Below are 15639 nucleotides of genomic sequence, written 5' to 3' on the forward strand. Positions count from 1 at the left end.
AACTTACGAATACGGCCATATCTTATTTCATAGATTTGGTTACCCATTCACATAACTTTACTGCATTTACATGGGTTATACTATACCATAATCTTTTTTCTTCAATCTACCTTTACCGAGGTATGCTTACCAAGTTCCCATTTACTTTTGATGCCTACCCCTTAGGTATAAATCTCAGTCCTTCAATGCACCTTCATTACTAATCTTAAGAATCATGGCCGAATCTCATGTCATACTTTGTAAATTATATCTTACCATTGTTGATTCGCCTTAATGTTTATCTATAATCCTTTACTTGAAGACTTGAAACTTCTTACGTAATCACTAGGGCTCACGTGGCATTGAGGAACATTTGAAGTGATTTTCTTGAGCCACATGGGGACGATACTATACTTCCATAACCGTATTCCCATCATTCCAGTGTGATTCACCTTACGTGAGTAAATTAATCTCGTACAATCTATGAATCAGTTTCTTCAAATCATTACTCAATCGAAGGTCCAAATATCATCCTTTATCTACCACAATTACACCCTTATTTTACTATTAGGGCAACATTCCATCTCTTTTAAATATTACTTATGATGAGTAACTCCTTTGAGTTCATTCAGACTGTATTGAGCTTTCTATAACTTCGAGAAATCATCAGATCTCTTGTTTTCATGGGCTTAATCCTGAGAACTTATCTATTTCTCGTCACCTTCTCATTCGCCCTTTCTTGTCCTTATTCTTGTCTTCCTAAAACCTTGTTGCTTTACCATACATTAGTTTGCATCCCACATATATCTATTTATACTACTCGTAACCTTCCTTTAACTTGCTTGCATCATAGATTTCCTTATGTCATTATGGAACATCAAGCGAGACATCACATTGTCTCTAACTTTTCATTACTCTCTTAATTAGCCTTCTTGATACCTAGAAACCATAGGCTGGAAGACATACCACTAACGACGCCGCTATCATTCTTGGATACTGAATCCCCTTACTTTTAGCCTTCTATCCAAAGTATGGAGTATTCACACCCTCCTACATTTGAGTATCGCGTATGTTGTTCACCTTTACCTTAATTACCTTAAAATCTTGCATCACATCTTGTATTTCTTTCATGCCTTTCCTTCCACATAGATATAATTCACATCCATAACTTGAAGTTTTATCATCATACTTGCACCTCTGGTGCATATATAATTCGGTGAGAGCTTCATACTAACTTCTTATGAGCCTGGTATTATTCTAATGCCCTCGTAGAATAGGGGTACTATACAATATCTCTTGTACCTCTGATATTTTCATGGATGCTATAGAATGTTCATGATACCATCATCTAACAATTCAATCCTTTATCTATAATCTAGACTCAATTATTTCTTTTAACTTATACTAGAGTCTTCTATGACTATATGATTGTCAATCATATATGCTGCATAATACCTTGAAATCTTGGGTGCATTCATAATGTAATTATCTCTGAATTATTGATCGATTAATTCCTCTCATTCCTTCTCAACTTTTTTAAATGCAAGCAATTACTTTCCCTGGCCGTTTTGCCACTTGTTGCATGAATACTTGGTTTATCTTAGTGCCCACACATATTGGTCACGATAGGTGCCACTTTCTTATAGGGTGCATACAATGTTGGTGTGAGAGGGTTGTTATAAGACCAATTTCTCTTTAGGTCGTCGCGCTTAGGTTGAAGCCTTTTTTTTCTCCTTATTTACTCAACTAGTCTTTCGTTGTTGTACTTAGGGAGGACCCTCTGAATCTTGTGAAGCTGTGAGCTTATTACATTGTATACTTGATATAATTTTTGATGTCCTTACTCACCTATAATTATCTGCAATTATTTACCTCTACGCCTTTGTACTTGTAGGGTTGCTTCTGAACTGATATTTTGACTGTCTTCCCAATGGTACTCTCTTTTATTCTCATAATACTCATACGGTACCTTAACTACCCCAACTCTTATCTGAATATTTCTCAAGTATTACAATGACATTACTGCGAGGCTGAATTCACTATATTGGGTTTTACTAAGTTTATCTTGTACGATCTATTGATTTGTCTCTATCCTCTTGTCTAGCCATAACAAGGCTCTTTATGAATCAACTAATATTTACTTATTGGCCCATTCATATATCAATATTCTGCGTAACCTTTCTTGGGTTGTTTCCTTTGTCTTAACTTACGTCTCGCACACGCTCATTATCTATAAATAACACCTCAGGCAGGAACCCATACTTCCTTTTCTTGACGTCGTGCTTGCATAATATTCTGGAATCGTAGCATATCTGTAGGATATGAATAAGTGCAATATTATCCCTTTCTCTGTCTTATCGCATTCTTCCATTATTATTCCATAGTTATTACAACCACTTAATTCTGACTTAATGCCACATCACTCCATATTCCCCTTTTACGGGAGTACTAAGATTTAACGCTACGATGATCTACGCATAGATGTTTTACCTCTTTATCATTGGCATATTTTCACATCATCGATGACCCTTACTCGCCTTGCAGTAATCCTTCTGTACCAAAGATAACAAATTTCCTTACTTGCGAGGGTGACACTTAGTGTAACTAGCACATATAGTACCTTAAGCTTAACTTCGCTCATATTGCTTGCTTTAGGGAAGTGTCTTCCTGAATGACCATTCTCTGAATCTCTCATAAATCTTCTTCTGTTGCCCATTATATTATCGCCGGAACGAAATCTGAAATTCTCATGATGTCGACCATTATCAAATCAATCAGTCCTTAATTCATGTTTCGTTTTTCTTGTTAACCAGACCATACTGATTTCTATTATTCTGTGTCCAACTTTTCCTTCTGGTAGTCGCGTTGGATTCACGAACTTATTTCTCGAAATTAGGATATGACTTTATGGCCTATACTCTTTTTGTTGAGTTAAGGCCTGTAACCTCTCGTCTTTTCCTTTACTTGACTATAGACTTTGTAATATTGTAATCTTTTTAATCTACATTCGTCATCCATGTATCACGCCTTACTCATAATACTTCATTAACTCTCTTCTTATTTCCCACTAACATTTATGTCTATCACTTTATTCTTGATAACTCGAACAAGACATTCATTTGCTATTAGCTCCCCTTGCTCCACTTACTAGCTCTTCGGTTGCCTGACATTCTTTCTCTACTAGGGACGGGACCCATACCAAGGTAATATTTATCCCTTCAAGGCTTCTAGTCCCTATCTTTGTATTACTCATATCTAGATATACTATTTTAGAATGCACCTTCTAGGTGTCTTACAAGGAGATCTATTAGCACATTTTCAATATCTTTTGGAAATGTCAACTAACACAAACAATCCATTCACCATTTTGGGTTACTCTAACCCCAGCCGGATCTTGATATCATGTCTTTCTCTTAAGCTGCACCTGCTAGCTTCCATAGGGCATAAATAAGATGGGTGTGGCCAATTATAAATACCTCTGTTACAATTGAAGATAACTCAAAATGCTTATATTTCTCTGCATGAATTGTAAATACTGTTAATCTTCATTGTCTAGGTACCTCATACCCTTCTTCATCTTGCTTCTTTTACTTGTTGAAACTTGTGTCTACCTTTCAATTCTCTTGTTCCCTTTTACCATAAGAGTGGATAGGCATTCTGGCCTTAGGTATCCTTATCAAGAAATTTAGACGTCTTATTATACACATGATTTAGTATATGCCTCATATTTATCTGTCGTAATCATGATGCAAAATTGGATTCCTCTAGCTCAACTCTTCCACGACTATATCTCTTACCAACCGTCTTTCTAGATGTAGGCATCATCGTATTATGATCAAGATAGAGTTTAGGGAATTGAGTTCTTACAACTGAGCCATACCACACGATCTAGAGTAACAAGAAAGAGTGACAGTTCTAAATTCCATGTAGCCTCTTGATTATAAGTATAGTGCACGACACACCCATAAACAAGACTCTACTAGACACGGCTTGTAGACTCCCTAGGACATAACTGCTCTGATACCACTTTTGTCACGACCCAAACCGATGGGCCGCGATGGGCACCTGATACTTTACTCAACCGAGTACCAACGTAACGTATCTTTCTTATTACATCATCATATACACATGACATATGGGCCTAATAGGCCAACATGATCCTTTATAAACTCAAAACATAGGCCGACAAGGCCGTACAATCTTTCACGTACAAGACATATGTCTACAAGCCTCTAAGAATACATAAATATCATAAAGGTCGGGACATTGTCCCGCCATACCAAACGATACACATATAAATCATATTAACCAAACACGCAACTCCGAAGCAAATGGAGCGCACAAACATCTTCCACTGAGCTGATAGCCTACGTGGAGGGCTCTCGACCCGTCTATCTGGACCTACGAGCATGAAATGCTGCGTCCCCAGGAAAAAAAGGACGTCGGTACAAATAATGTATTGAGTATATAAGGCACATAAGTACATAACAGGCATGGAGGAAATAAAGAGTAAAACCTATAAATCTGAATAACTTTATAAATCATAAATTATTTTTAGCATCATGCATATGCGTATGAATGTCATGTCGTGCATAGTTACATGTTCCATAACATCATGAGCCTCTGAGGGCATCCCATCATATCATATAGGCCACTGTGGGAAAAATCATCATCATATACCAGTTAATCAGGTGGTGGTGCGTATATAACGCCATAACCTTTCCCATATCCCATATACATATATATACATACAAATATACGCAGATATAATGTCATTTGAATCATATTTCAGCCACTGTGGGCATCATCATCATCATATACCAGTTGATCAGGTCATATACCAGCTGATCAGGTGGTGGTGCGTATATAATGGCATAACCTTTCCCATATCCCATATACATATATATATACGCGTATATAACGCCATCTGGTCATGGGTCAATGCACATGAATGCAATGCATGAAAAGTACGTTAATAAAATCTTTCGGAGCATCATAAGACCATTTCGCCTTTGAGTAATATCATAAGGTAAACTCTTTTCAACTTTCATATTTTTCTAAGACCCATGAACAAATGATAAAATATTATGACACACAGAAATTCAAGAAAATAGATATCTCCAATACTTCTATGAATAGAGTCATTCATGGAATTTGTGCATTTGCACGTTTCGTTCGTATCGTATGGATCATGCCAAAAGAAAGAAGGGATAGCCTTAACATACCTGAGTTGATTCTCTTGATAATCCCTCTAACACACGTCAATTGCGATAAAACACGCAGTGGCATATTGAAGTAGTGAAAAATCCATGTACTATTCTTGAGAAAAATTGTACCGTGCTCTCTCAGAATCACAATTCCCAGTGCTTCCCCCCATTTAATGTCTCGATCTCACTCTTGCTAAAAAGAAGAACAGACATGAGAAATAGAGGTTGAGCATTCGTGTCACGACTCAAACTGGAGGGCCATGACTAGCACCCGACCACACTTGCCGAGCACCAACGTACATTTCATCTAACCTTCATTATTATCTTTTAGGGCTGACGAGATCAATATAAATGGTAGACCTGGATCATGGACAACCAGCAATAAAATATGACGGCATGAACATACATAGCAGGGGATGACCAGACAATCAAGAAACTACATATAAGGTATGAGCTACCACGCTACTATGAAAGACTATACAACAAAAACTAGCCGACAAGGCATACCAAACTATACATGAGTTGAGACCTGTCTATGAGCCTCTAAAGGAACATAAGTGCTGCAACATAGCCGGAACAGGGCCCCGACATACCCATAATGTCTATAACAAAAATGCATACCAAGACCAAGGCAAGTCCGGAGAAGGGATCTCGCCAATCACCGCTAAACTGGACAGCCTACTGTGGTGGGGGAGCTGCACCTGCCTGTCTATCAGGACCTGCAGCACGACATGCAGCGTCCACAAATAAAAGGACGTCAGTACGAATAAAGTACTGAGTATGTAAGGCAGGGAACCATAAATACGATCAGTAATGTAAGCAAGGATAGAGAATATACAACATGTAACATCTTAGTACCTCTGAGGGATACTGACATGAAATGCATGATACATATGTATAAATACATAAACCTTTAAAACATTCGCCTCTGTGGGCATCATCATCATCATATCGTACCCGGCCATAATAGGCTCGGTAAAAAACGTACCCGGCCATCATAAGGCTCGGTAGAATCGTACCCGGCCACGTGGAGCTCGGTAAAACCCAACTGATCAGTGGTTGCACAATAGGTGCTGTACCCGGCCAACTATAGCGTGGCTCGGTAGAGTAAAATAGATACATATATATAATGCATGCTCGACTCATGGAATCACATTCTAAACCTTTCGGAGTGACGTAAGGTCGGTATCCTCTGTACACGTTATTAGTACTAACTCTTCACTATGAACCTTATAAGAATCAGGAAGTACCAACAACATTGATAACATAAGAATAAGAGATGCAACATTAACATCAATTGTTCCATAAGAGGGAAAACAATGTAAGTACTGCTAGCTTCTAAGAGTAGAGTATTTTGGAAGCTCGTTCATTACATTATGTACAATCGGAGTCGTGCAAAAGAAGGAAAGGGATAGCCTCACATACCTTGTATATACTGACCCAATCTCAAGCTATGCAATTGTCAAAACTCCTTAGTCTACAATAAGAGAAACGATACTATCGTTATCATTTAAGCGTCATAACTATTATGTATCGACCACAACCTATTTTACGATGAAACGGACAGAACCTCCCCTATATATATGACCTCACACCATTCAAAACAGTCACCAAACAGCCCAAACAACATCAATAATAAACATATTGAGCCTCCCAAAATAGTCCACACACAGCCTAATCACTCCATACATACGACGACAACCGTAGTCGTGTCAAATAACCTAGAAATGTTACGAATAACTATCAGCCCATAACCCTACATATATATGGTGTTTCTCCACACCCTTCCTCATCCAAAACTCCACAAAACATTAGTAAAATACGCAGCCCAATAGCAATGCAAAACAGTCCACAAAACAATAACATTACTACCAAGCCTTTCGATATATATTTCACAAGTTCTAGCTTCAATGGCTTAGCCGCAACTTGGATAATCTTAAATACATATAGAGTAAGAGGTTCCTTACCTTTATACAGAAATAACAACTCCAATTTAACCTTAAATTTCCATGAAATATCTCTCCAATGCTGCCACAACAACAAAAAAGCGAAACTAGCGATCAATTAGTGTTTTTCGACACTAGAATCACTTTAGAAGGCTTGAAATCACCTAGGATTGATATTAAGAACATGAGGGAGTATTTACAGAACATAAACCCTTTAAAACAACCTCCCACACGAGCTGGAACGACACAAAAATGAGCAACAACAAGAAGAACAAGAGACTTACTAGCGCCACGGAATTCCCAACACTTGATTTGTGTTGTTTGCCACTTTTTTGGGTCTTGAATCTTGATAGAACCTTGAGAGGATGTTCCTAGGGTTCTAAGGTCTGAAAATAGTGAGAATAAATGACTTAAAACGGGTTGGAGGCATCCTATATAGGTCCAAATATCTTAAACCGCCTTAGTGGGCCCCATAGAGAGGTGCGTGGCGCAGTCTCGCGAAAACGCGAATATCTCTCTACTCCGAGATCGTATCGATGAACGGTTTAATGCGTTAGAAACTAGACTCATATATCTTTAATTTGGTTGGTATATAACCCTGTAATTCCTTGTAAATTAGGAGAAAATATTAGAAATATTTGACCTAATGTTTAAGTAAAATTATGAACCTAAATTGCGACAACTTTTGTCGACTTTTGTTTCATAACTCGTTTGACTTCAAGACTTATGATACGGATATTATATGATTAAAATACCTTAATAAATGAACTCTTGAGTGTATTAAGCACCGCTAGATTACTTGAAAATACGAGTTACAACATCCTTGATTCATTTAACTTCTAATACTTGTTAATCACCCTTATACACTCTTGTATCACTTAAGACCAATAGGATTGACTTCTTATCATCTCAAAGATAATTCCTTCTTAGTGTAAGAAAAGAAATCTTTGCAAATCTCATTTGATCCCTTGTCCAACTCAAATCTTCAACTATGGAAAGATTCCTCTATCATATTAATAAGTGTTCAAGACATTGTTGGTGGATGGCTATAACTATATTGAACTTAACTTTTGCCAATCTTCAGCAACTTTCTGATTTGTGTCATCCATAGCCTTTTTTGATATAAGCTTCTCTTGGAATTAGATAGTTTAAGATTTAAATGGTTGGGCCCCACATGCAATGACTATTTATCATACTATAAGAGTCATAATCTATGAATTTGGGGGGGTTTCCACGTTAAGCTTAAGGCTTATCCAAAAGACCTTAGTCTTTATCCAAAGACAACCACAATTTATTAATTAACTAGGTAATGTCCCATTACCTAATAATTAATCAATTACCCACATAATTAAGAATTATCTCTACTTAATTAAAATACTACTCAGTTTTTTTACTATCATGGTCATGTGGTAGCTTGTATGTCCCTAGTCCATAAATACCGAGTATTTTAGCTCAGGCCATATTTTATCCCAACATGTCAAACTTGGACGAAAATTTATTTTCTTTGACTTGCTTCCCCTCTCAACTTCACGAATTTATTCATCACTTATTTGAAATAACATAATCCTTATAATCTCTAAATAATATTTTCCTTGGACTGATGTCAATTACCTTACGAGAAATTCAACGTACAATACTACAGGGTGCAACATCATCGTAACTTATTACTGCAAAGTGTGACATCACTGTAATATAATACTGCAAGGCAAAACATCATCGTAGTATAATAATGCGGGGCGTAATATTGACGTAATATTGTGGGGCGTAACAATGGGATCGGGATGCATCTCGCATCAGTTATATTAATGATTATGATAGCGCTTGGGTTGTAGGTGCCCCTCCGGAGTCTTTAACACACCCCCAGTGAGCGCGGATGATATTATTAAGGGATGGATTTCCCTGGACATGGATTTGTTCGAAGTACTAGATACCTGGAGACGAATTTCTCCACATGGTTGGATTCCCTTTTCCTCTGTACTGAGTGACTTACAATCAGTGTTGTATATGTTCCGGGATGGATTTCCCTAGGTCGAATGGCCATATACAGTACCGAGTGGTTGACCACTTGAGAGTGGGAGCACATGGTGCATTTTATACAGTTCGTGCATTGGCATGTAGAGATAGTTGAGTTGTATACCTTACACTGTTCAAATATGTATTTCTTTTACTGTTTGAACTGTATAATTCACCTGAAAGCATGCCTACGATTCGGCACATTTATCTCTGTTATATAAATGGAGGTTGAGTTCGTCACTACCTTTCAATCCAAAGTTTGGACTTGTTAATTACTGAGTTGGTGTACTCACGTTACCCACTGCACCTCATGTGCAGATCCAGGCGATACCGGTCATAGTAGCGGTTGTTGATCGAGGTTCCAATGTTTGGAGATTATCGAGGTAGTTGCATGGCATTCGCGGGCCTTAACTCTCCTTCTTTATCTTTTTCATACTTTCATTTTATATCTTTAGACACCGTAGTAGACTGTAGTTTTTTATCTAGACGCTCATGTACTCAGTGACACCCTGGTATTGGGCTGGATTGTATCACTTTGGGTTTTTCTTAAAATCTTAAATGCTTCTATTATATTTTCAAACTTATCGTTCTTGTGTTGGGTTGTTGAGTTGAGGCTGGCCTAGTTCCACGATAGGCGCCATCATGACAATTAATTTTCGGTCATCATAGTAGTGTTTGAGCACTTGAATTGAAATAAAATTTACGAGAAGTTGGTGATTCATATGCTTTGGATTAATTTTTGGTACCAACCAAAATCACTAGATTGTGTTTAATTTGAACCTTTTTTACTTGAAATGATTTTTGGTGTGGCATTGAGCTTAATTGTTGATTTTATTAAAGGATGTTCTTAGTTGTTAAATTTCTTGAGGACAAGCAATAGTTTAAGTTTGGGGTTTTGATAAGTTGGTATTTTACCAACTTATTTCTTCTTGATACTTAGGTTTTCGTATGATTTTGTTGAGAAACTAAGGCATTTATTGAGGTTTATTTGCATATTTCAGGTATCATGTGACTTAGAGAAGAAACAGAAGAAACCATGTCAAAACGTGTTAAAATGAGAAAATTTAACTACTTCCATTGAATGCTCTATGCGATCGCGGAGAAATCCATCTAATCGAAAATTCAGTAGACTGAAGCTACGCGAACCCGGGTCAGCGGTTGGTCAACTATGCTACGCGAACCCGGGTCTCTGTATGCGATGGCATAGCTTTGCAGAAGTTAATTCACTGCAAACGCGGGTATATGTATTGTGAACACCTAATTTTTGACAACATTTAATTTTTTTTATCACTTCTTTTATGTAAATATTTTAGGGGGTTTTAACCTACTATTATTTTAGTTTTATTATACTTTTTATTATAGGATAAAAATACCAAAAAATTAAAAGCTGAATTATCACTATTAATATTTTTATTATTATTTTTTGTTTTTTTTATATAAAAAAATCCGAAAATATTTTTTTTAAAACAAAAATAATAATTTCGGGAATGATTTAAAAAAATAAGAAAAAGGGAAGTATTGAATAAAAAATATATATATAAAAAATAGGTGGAATTCTCTTTTTTTTTTAAAAGTAAAAGAATGTAGAAAATTTAAAAAAATAAAAAGTTTTGTGGAAATTTTTAAAAAATTAAAAAGTAAAAGAAGGTTGGAATTTAAAAATAAATATAAAGGTATCTGAAAATTTTAAAAATTTAAAGTAATTGAAAGTAGCATTTTTGAAAGAAAAAGAAAAGATAGTGGTTTGTTTTTTTAAAGAAAAGTTAAATAAAGTGAGATTCTCTTTTAAAAAATATAAAAAGTGGGATTTTAAATAAGATAAAGTAATTAAAGTTGGAATTTTAAAAATAAAAGTAAATAAAGGTGGGATTTCTTTTTCTAAAAAAATAAAAGCAATTTGTAAGTGGGATTTCTTTTAATTAAAAAATAAAAAAATAAAAAAAAATCTGAAAATTTCGAAAATTTTGCTATAAATAAAAGAAAAAATTTAGGAAGAAGGGAGTGGGAAAAAAGAGAAAAAACTAGATAGAGAGAAGAAAAAAAGAGGGGGCGGAGAGAGCAGTATACACTCGATATACATTCTGGATACACAGAATATACAGGGACAGAATTCATTTTGGAGAGAGCAAAAAAGATAGAACCAAATTTTCTGAAATATTGAGAGCGGAAGAACACCATAGAGAGTTCAAATATAGAAATAAAAAACAAAGAGAGATTTTCGCACTATTTTTCTTCTCCATTTTTACTAGTTTTCTCCGTGTTGCTGGGATTTCTGGATTGAGGTGTTGAAGCTACTGTGTTGGGCTTTCTGTTGCTGTATGTTGTTGTGTTACATACTACTTTGCTGACCTTCTTCTTCTTGTATTGACAATACCAGGTACACAAACGATACACTGGTTCATCTTGTAAGCTACTCGAAACATGAATGCAAAAAATGAGAAAGATTTGAAGTTGTAGTTTAATGTAGTCTTTTCTTTCTTTTACTGTCTGTATGTAGAAAATTCTATGCGCTGCCCATGTAAACTCTTTAAACGACTCACTTTCGAAACTTAACTATAATAACTCGAAAGTATGTAAATAAAGTAGGACATTTTCTTCATTTATTTTAGAGAAAAACGAAAAATAAAAAAATGTAGTCATTCTAAGATTATCTTTTTTTTTTTAAAAATAAATAATGAGACGAGCCTCGCCAAATAAAAATGCAAATTGCGGGGCCCTCAATAATTGGTCATAATAAATACTTAGAATTCAGGATGGACTGTTTAGTAAATTTCACTGCCTTCCCCAAAGATAATAACGCATTAGACTCTTTAGACGCGATTTAATTAAATTACATTCTTAATCTCGGGTGCACATTTATGTGACCCAAATCCAAATCTCAACGGAGTCGAAATGTGTCTCTAATCACGGGTACACTGATTGTGACGTGGTCCGAGATGCATGTCCATGACGTTGCAAATTCCTTTAAAAAATAAGAATGAGATGAGCCTCACCGAATAAAAATACAAAATTGTGGGGCCCTCGGTAAATATTTGCTTTAAAATTGCTTAGACATCGGGATGGACCGTTTAGCAAAATTTCACGGCCCTACCCAAAGTAAATGATACGCTAGTCGCTTTAGGCACGCCTTTTAATAATTTAATTTTCTTAAAACTCGGGTGCACATTTATGTGACCCAAATCCAAATCTCAACAGAGTTGAAATGTGCCAACAACCACGGGTGCATTGATGTGACGTGGTTGGAGATGTATTTCCATGATGTTGCAATTCTTGAAAAAATATATAATAATAATGACGAAAGCGGTTAAAAGTTAAAACTTGCACATGAGCTCATAATTGTATAAAATCAGATAAACAAGCCGAATATGACAGTTGAGCGACCGTGCTAGAACCACGGAACTCGGGAATGCCTAACACCTTCTCCCGGGTTAACAGAATTCCTTATCCGGATTTTTGGTTCGCGGACTGTAATACAGAGTCATTCTTTTCCTCGATTCGGGATTAAATTGGTGACTTGGGACACCCTAAATCTCCCAAGTGGCGACTCTGAAATAAATAAACAAATCCCGTTTCGACTGTCCTTTAATTGGAAGAACTCCTTCACCCCTCGCGGGGGCGGAAAAAGGAGGTGTGACAGCTCTGGCAACTCTGCTGGGGGGCCCAGAATCTCTGGTTCAGGGTTCAAGAATTCGAGCTTAAAATAACTGTTATGGTTGGCTTTGTTTGTTATCGGATTTTTTTACGTATTCATGCTTAATGTGCTAAATGTTGCTTTTTACCGCTTTAATATTATCTGAATTGCGCATATAAAACTGCTACAAAACCCTCCTTCCTTCTGAGTCTTCTGAATTTATGGTGCACACGTGCGCGTGGCCCGCCTTTCTATTAGAAGTCATGCCAAATAAGACGAAGTTGGGACAAGTAACTAGGCCGGGTAGACTTTCGTGCTCCCGGTACGTTGCCCCCACTTCGGCTCAAGCTGTCAGTTTGGGTAAGCCAGGTCTAGAACAATATGCCTCAGGTTTTTCACTTAGAATAACTCATCTTCATGCCGGATCCCTAGTAGGAACGTTTGTTTGCATCATGTGCATTTGACGTAGGAGACTCAACACAGGGGTTGGGTCCGTCTAGGACTAGCAACCTGAAATGAAAAGACCATCCTGATGCATCCTATCTGTTTTCCGTGCATTTATTTGTCTCACGCCCGCATGCTGACCAGTTTTTGAATATCAGGAATATTGTGAAATTGAAAAAAAGAAAAAGAAATAGCGGTTAGGGAGTTATTTGTTTATTTTTGAAAAACCAAATGCCCAAATACTGTCGAAACCCTGCCGAAATTTTGAGAAAATGAAAAAAAATGTTTTATTAGTTTGTTTTACTAAAAGCAAAGGAAAAATAAAATAAAATAAAAAAAAGTCGTTGTTGTGTCTCGTTTTCAAAAATAGAAAAGGAAAATAGTTTGCCTTCCCATGAAAAATGAAAATGAAAAATGGTCTTGTTTTTTTTTAAAAAAAATATAGTTTGTTTTATGCCCGAACTACGCGGGTTTGATTCTCACCGGATGTGAGATACGTAGGCAACCCTCATCGGGTCCAACCCCCCTTTTGCTAAAATAGCCAAAAACAAATAAATACAAAAAAAAACATGTCAAAATTTTAATTTTGTCATAAATAAGTCGGGTGATGTCCAACCTCCCCTTTTGCAAAAAATAGCAAATATATATATATATATGTCAAATTTTTTTGTAAAAAATAGCAAAAACAATATACATATATATATATGTCAAATTTTTAAGAAGTCGGGTGACGCTGTTTTATCAAGACATAGCCGAATGTTCCCGAAAGGGACGCCGGAAGGCTGACTTTGCATAAACAGCCACCTTTGGGTCATTTTTTAAGATTTGGTCCAGTTGAGCCACACAGCCTTAAAAATCTTCGTCCCTGAGGCGCTGAAGGACCGTGTTTGCAACACCAGGTTTTTATTATAATTTGAAACAAAAAGAGTCAGCAGTCAGGTGAATACCGTTTGGATTTTTTTTGTCAAAAATAAGCCGAACCAGCTTCGGCCGCGTCTTAAACCGTTCTTGCCGAAATAGCCTTAGAGTATCTTTCAGTTGTCGAAAGACTATTTTCGTAAAAGAACGGACAAGTTTGTAAAGTGTCATAAAATAATCCTCCCCGGCCTCAAAATTCATGTGAAATTGGGAAGGGGCCACATTTGCAAAAATAGCCGTTTGGTTGCATTTGTCAAACGGGGAAAGGAAGCTGGCCTTTTTGTTTTGAGGTTATAAATCTTTTGACTAGAATATGTAGGTTGTTTGATTTTTGAGTTTGTTGGTCATCTTTCAACCTTTGAAACCCATTTTTTTTTATTATGAAAATTGAGAAAGAAAAAAAAATGTCTCATTGTTGTTATCTTTCATTTGGTCCGAACTACGCAAGGTCTGATTCATGCGGGGTCATGATACGTAGGCAATCTCTATAAGATTCGACCACAACAAAAAAAAATTGAAAAAAAAAATCGAAAAAAAGGAAAAAGATGTTGCTAGTAATAAGAACCGACTGAGTCCATTCTAACATGTTTTGTTTTGAATTGTGAAGAAAGTTGAGTTGGTCGGTTTGTGGTAAGATGGAAACACAAGATCCAAAGAAAATGATAACTGACATCAAAGTTGTTACAAATGCTCAAGAGACTCAGAGTCAGAGGGTTCAACAAGAGTCTACTGTTCCGGAGAAAAATAGAATACTGAAACAGCAAATGACCGGAGTGTGTCAAGCATGGGCCAGTGGGCAAGGACAACCTCGTCATGAGTCACAATTTGCGACACAACAAGAGCAGTACCACTCTCCTAAGTACCACCCGTACTCGTTTGATCTTCCTGCAAAGATTGAAGAGCCTGCCCGAAAGATGGTACAAGAAGAAATGACCCAAAGAGTGAAAAGCTTAGAATAATGGTTGAAAAACAGGCAAGGGTTGTCTGGTCAAAAGAGTGTTGCCTTCAAAGATCTATGTATGTTCCCCGATGTCCACTTGCCGCCTAGTTTCAAGACTCCCAAATTTGAAAAGTACGATGGACATGGAGATCCCATTGCCCACCTGAAAAGGTATTGCAATCAACTGAGAGGTGCGGGAAGAAATGAAGAATTGTTGATAGCTTATTTTGTGGAAAGCCTTACGGGAGTAGCTTCCGAATGGTTTATGGATCAAGACACATCTCGCTGGTATAGCTGGGACGACATGGCACAAGCCTTTATCAAACAATTCCAATACAGCATCGACATTGCCCCAGACCGCATTTCCCTTTCAAACCTGAAGAAGAAACCAAGTGAAAGTTTCAGGGAATATGCCATTAAATGGAGAGAGCAAGCAGCTCGAGTTAAGCCACCCATGGATAACCACGAGCTAATAACTGTCTTCCTTCAAGCGCAAGAGCCAGATTACTTTCAGAACATGATGTCCGTAGTTGGAAAATCCTTCTCGGAAGCAATCAAAAT

Source organism: Nicotiana tabacum, chromosome 5 (assembly GCF_000715075.1).
Source record: "Nicotiana tabacum cultivar K326 chromosome 5, ASM71507v2, whole genome shotgun sequence".
Taxonomy (NCBI): domain Eukaryota; kingdom Viridiplantae; phylum Streptophyta; class Magnoliopsida; order Solanales; family Solanaceae; genus Nicotiana; species Nicotiana tabacum.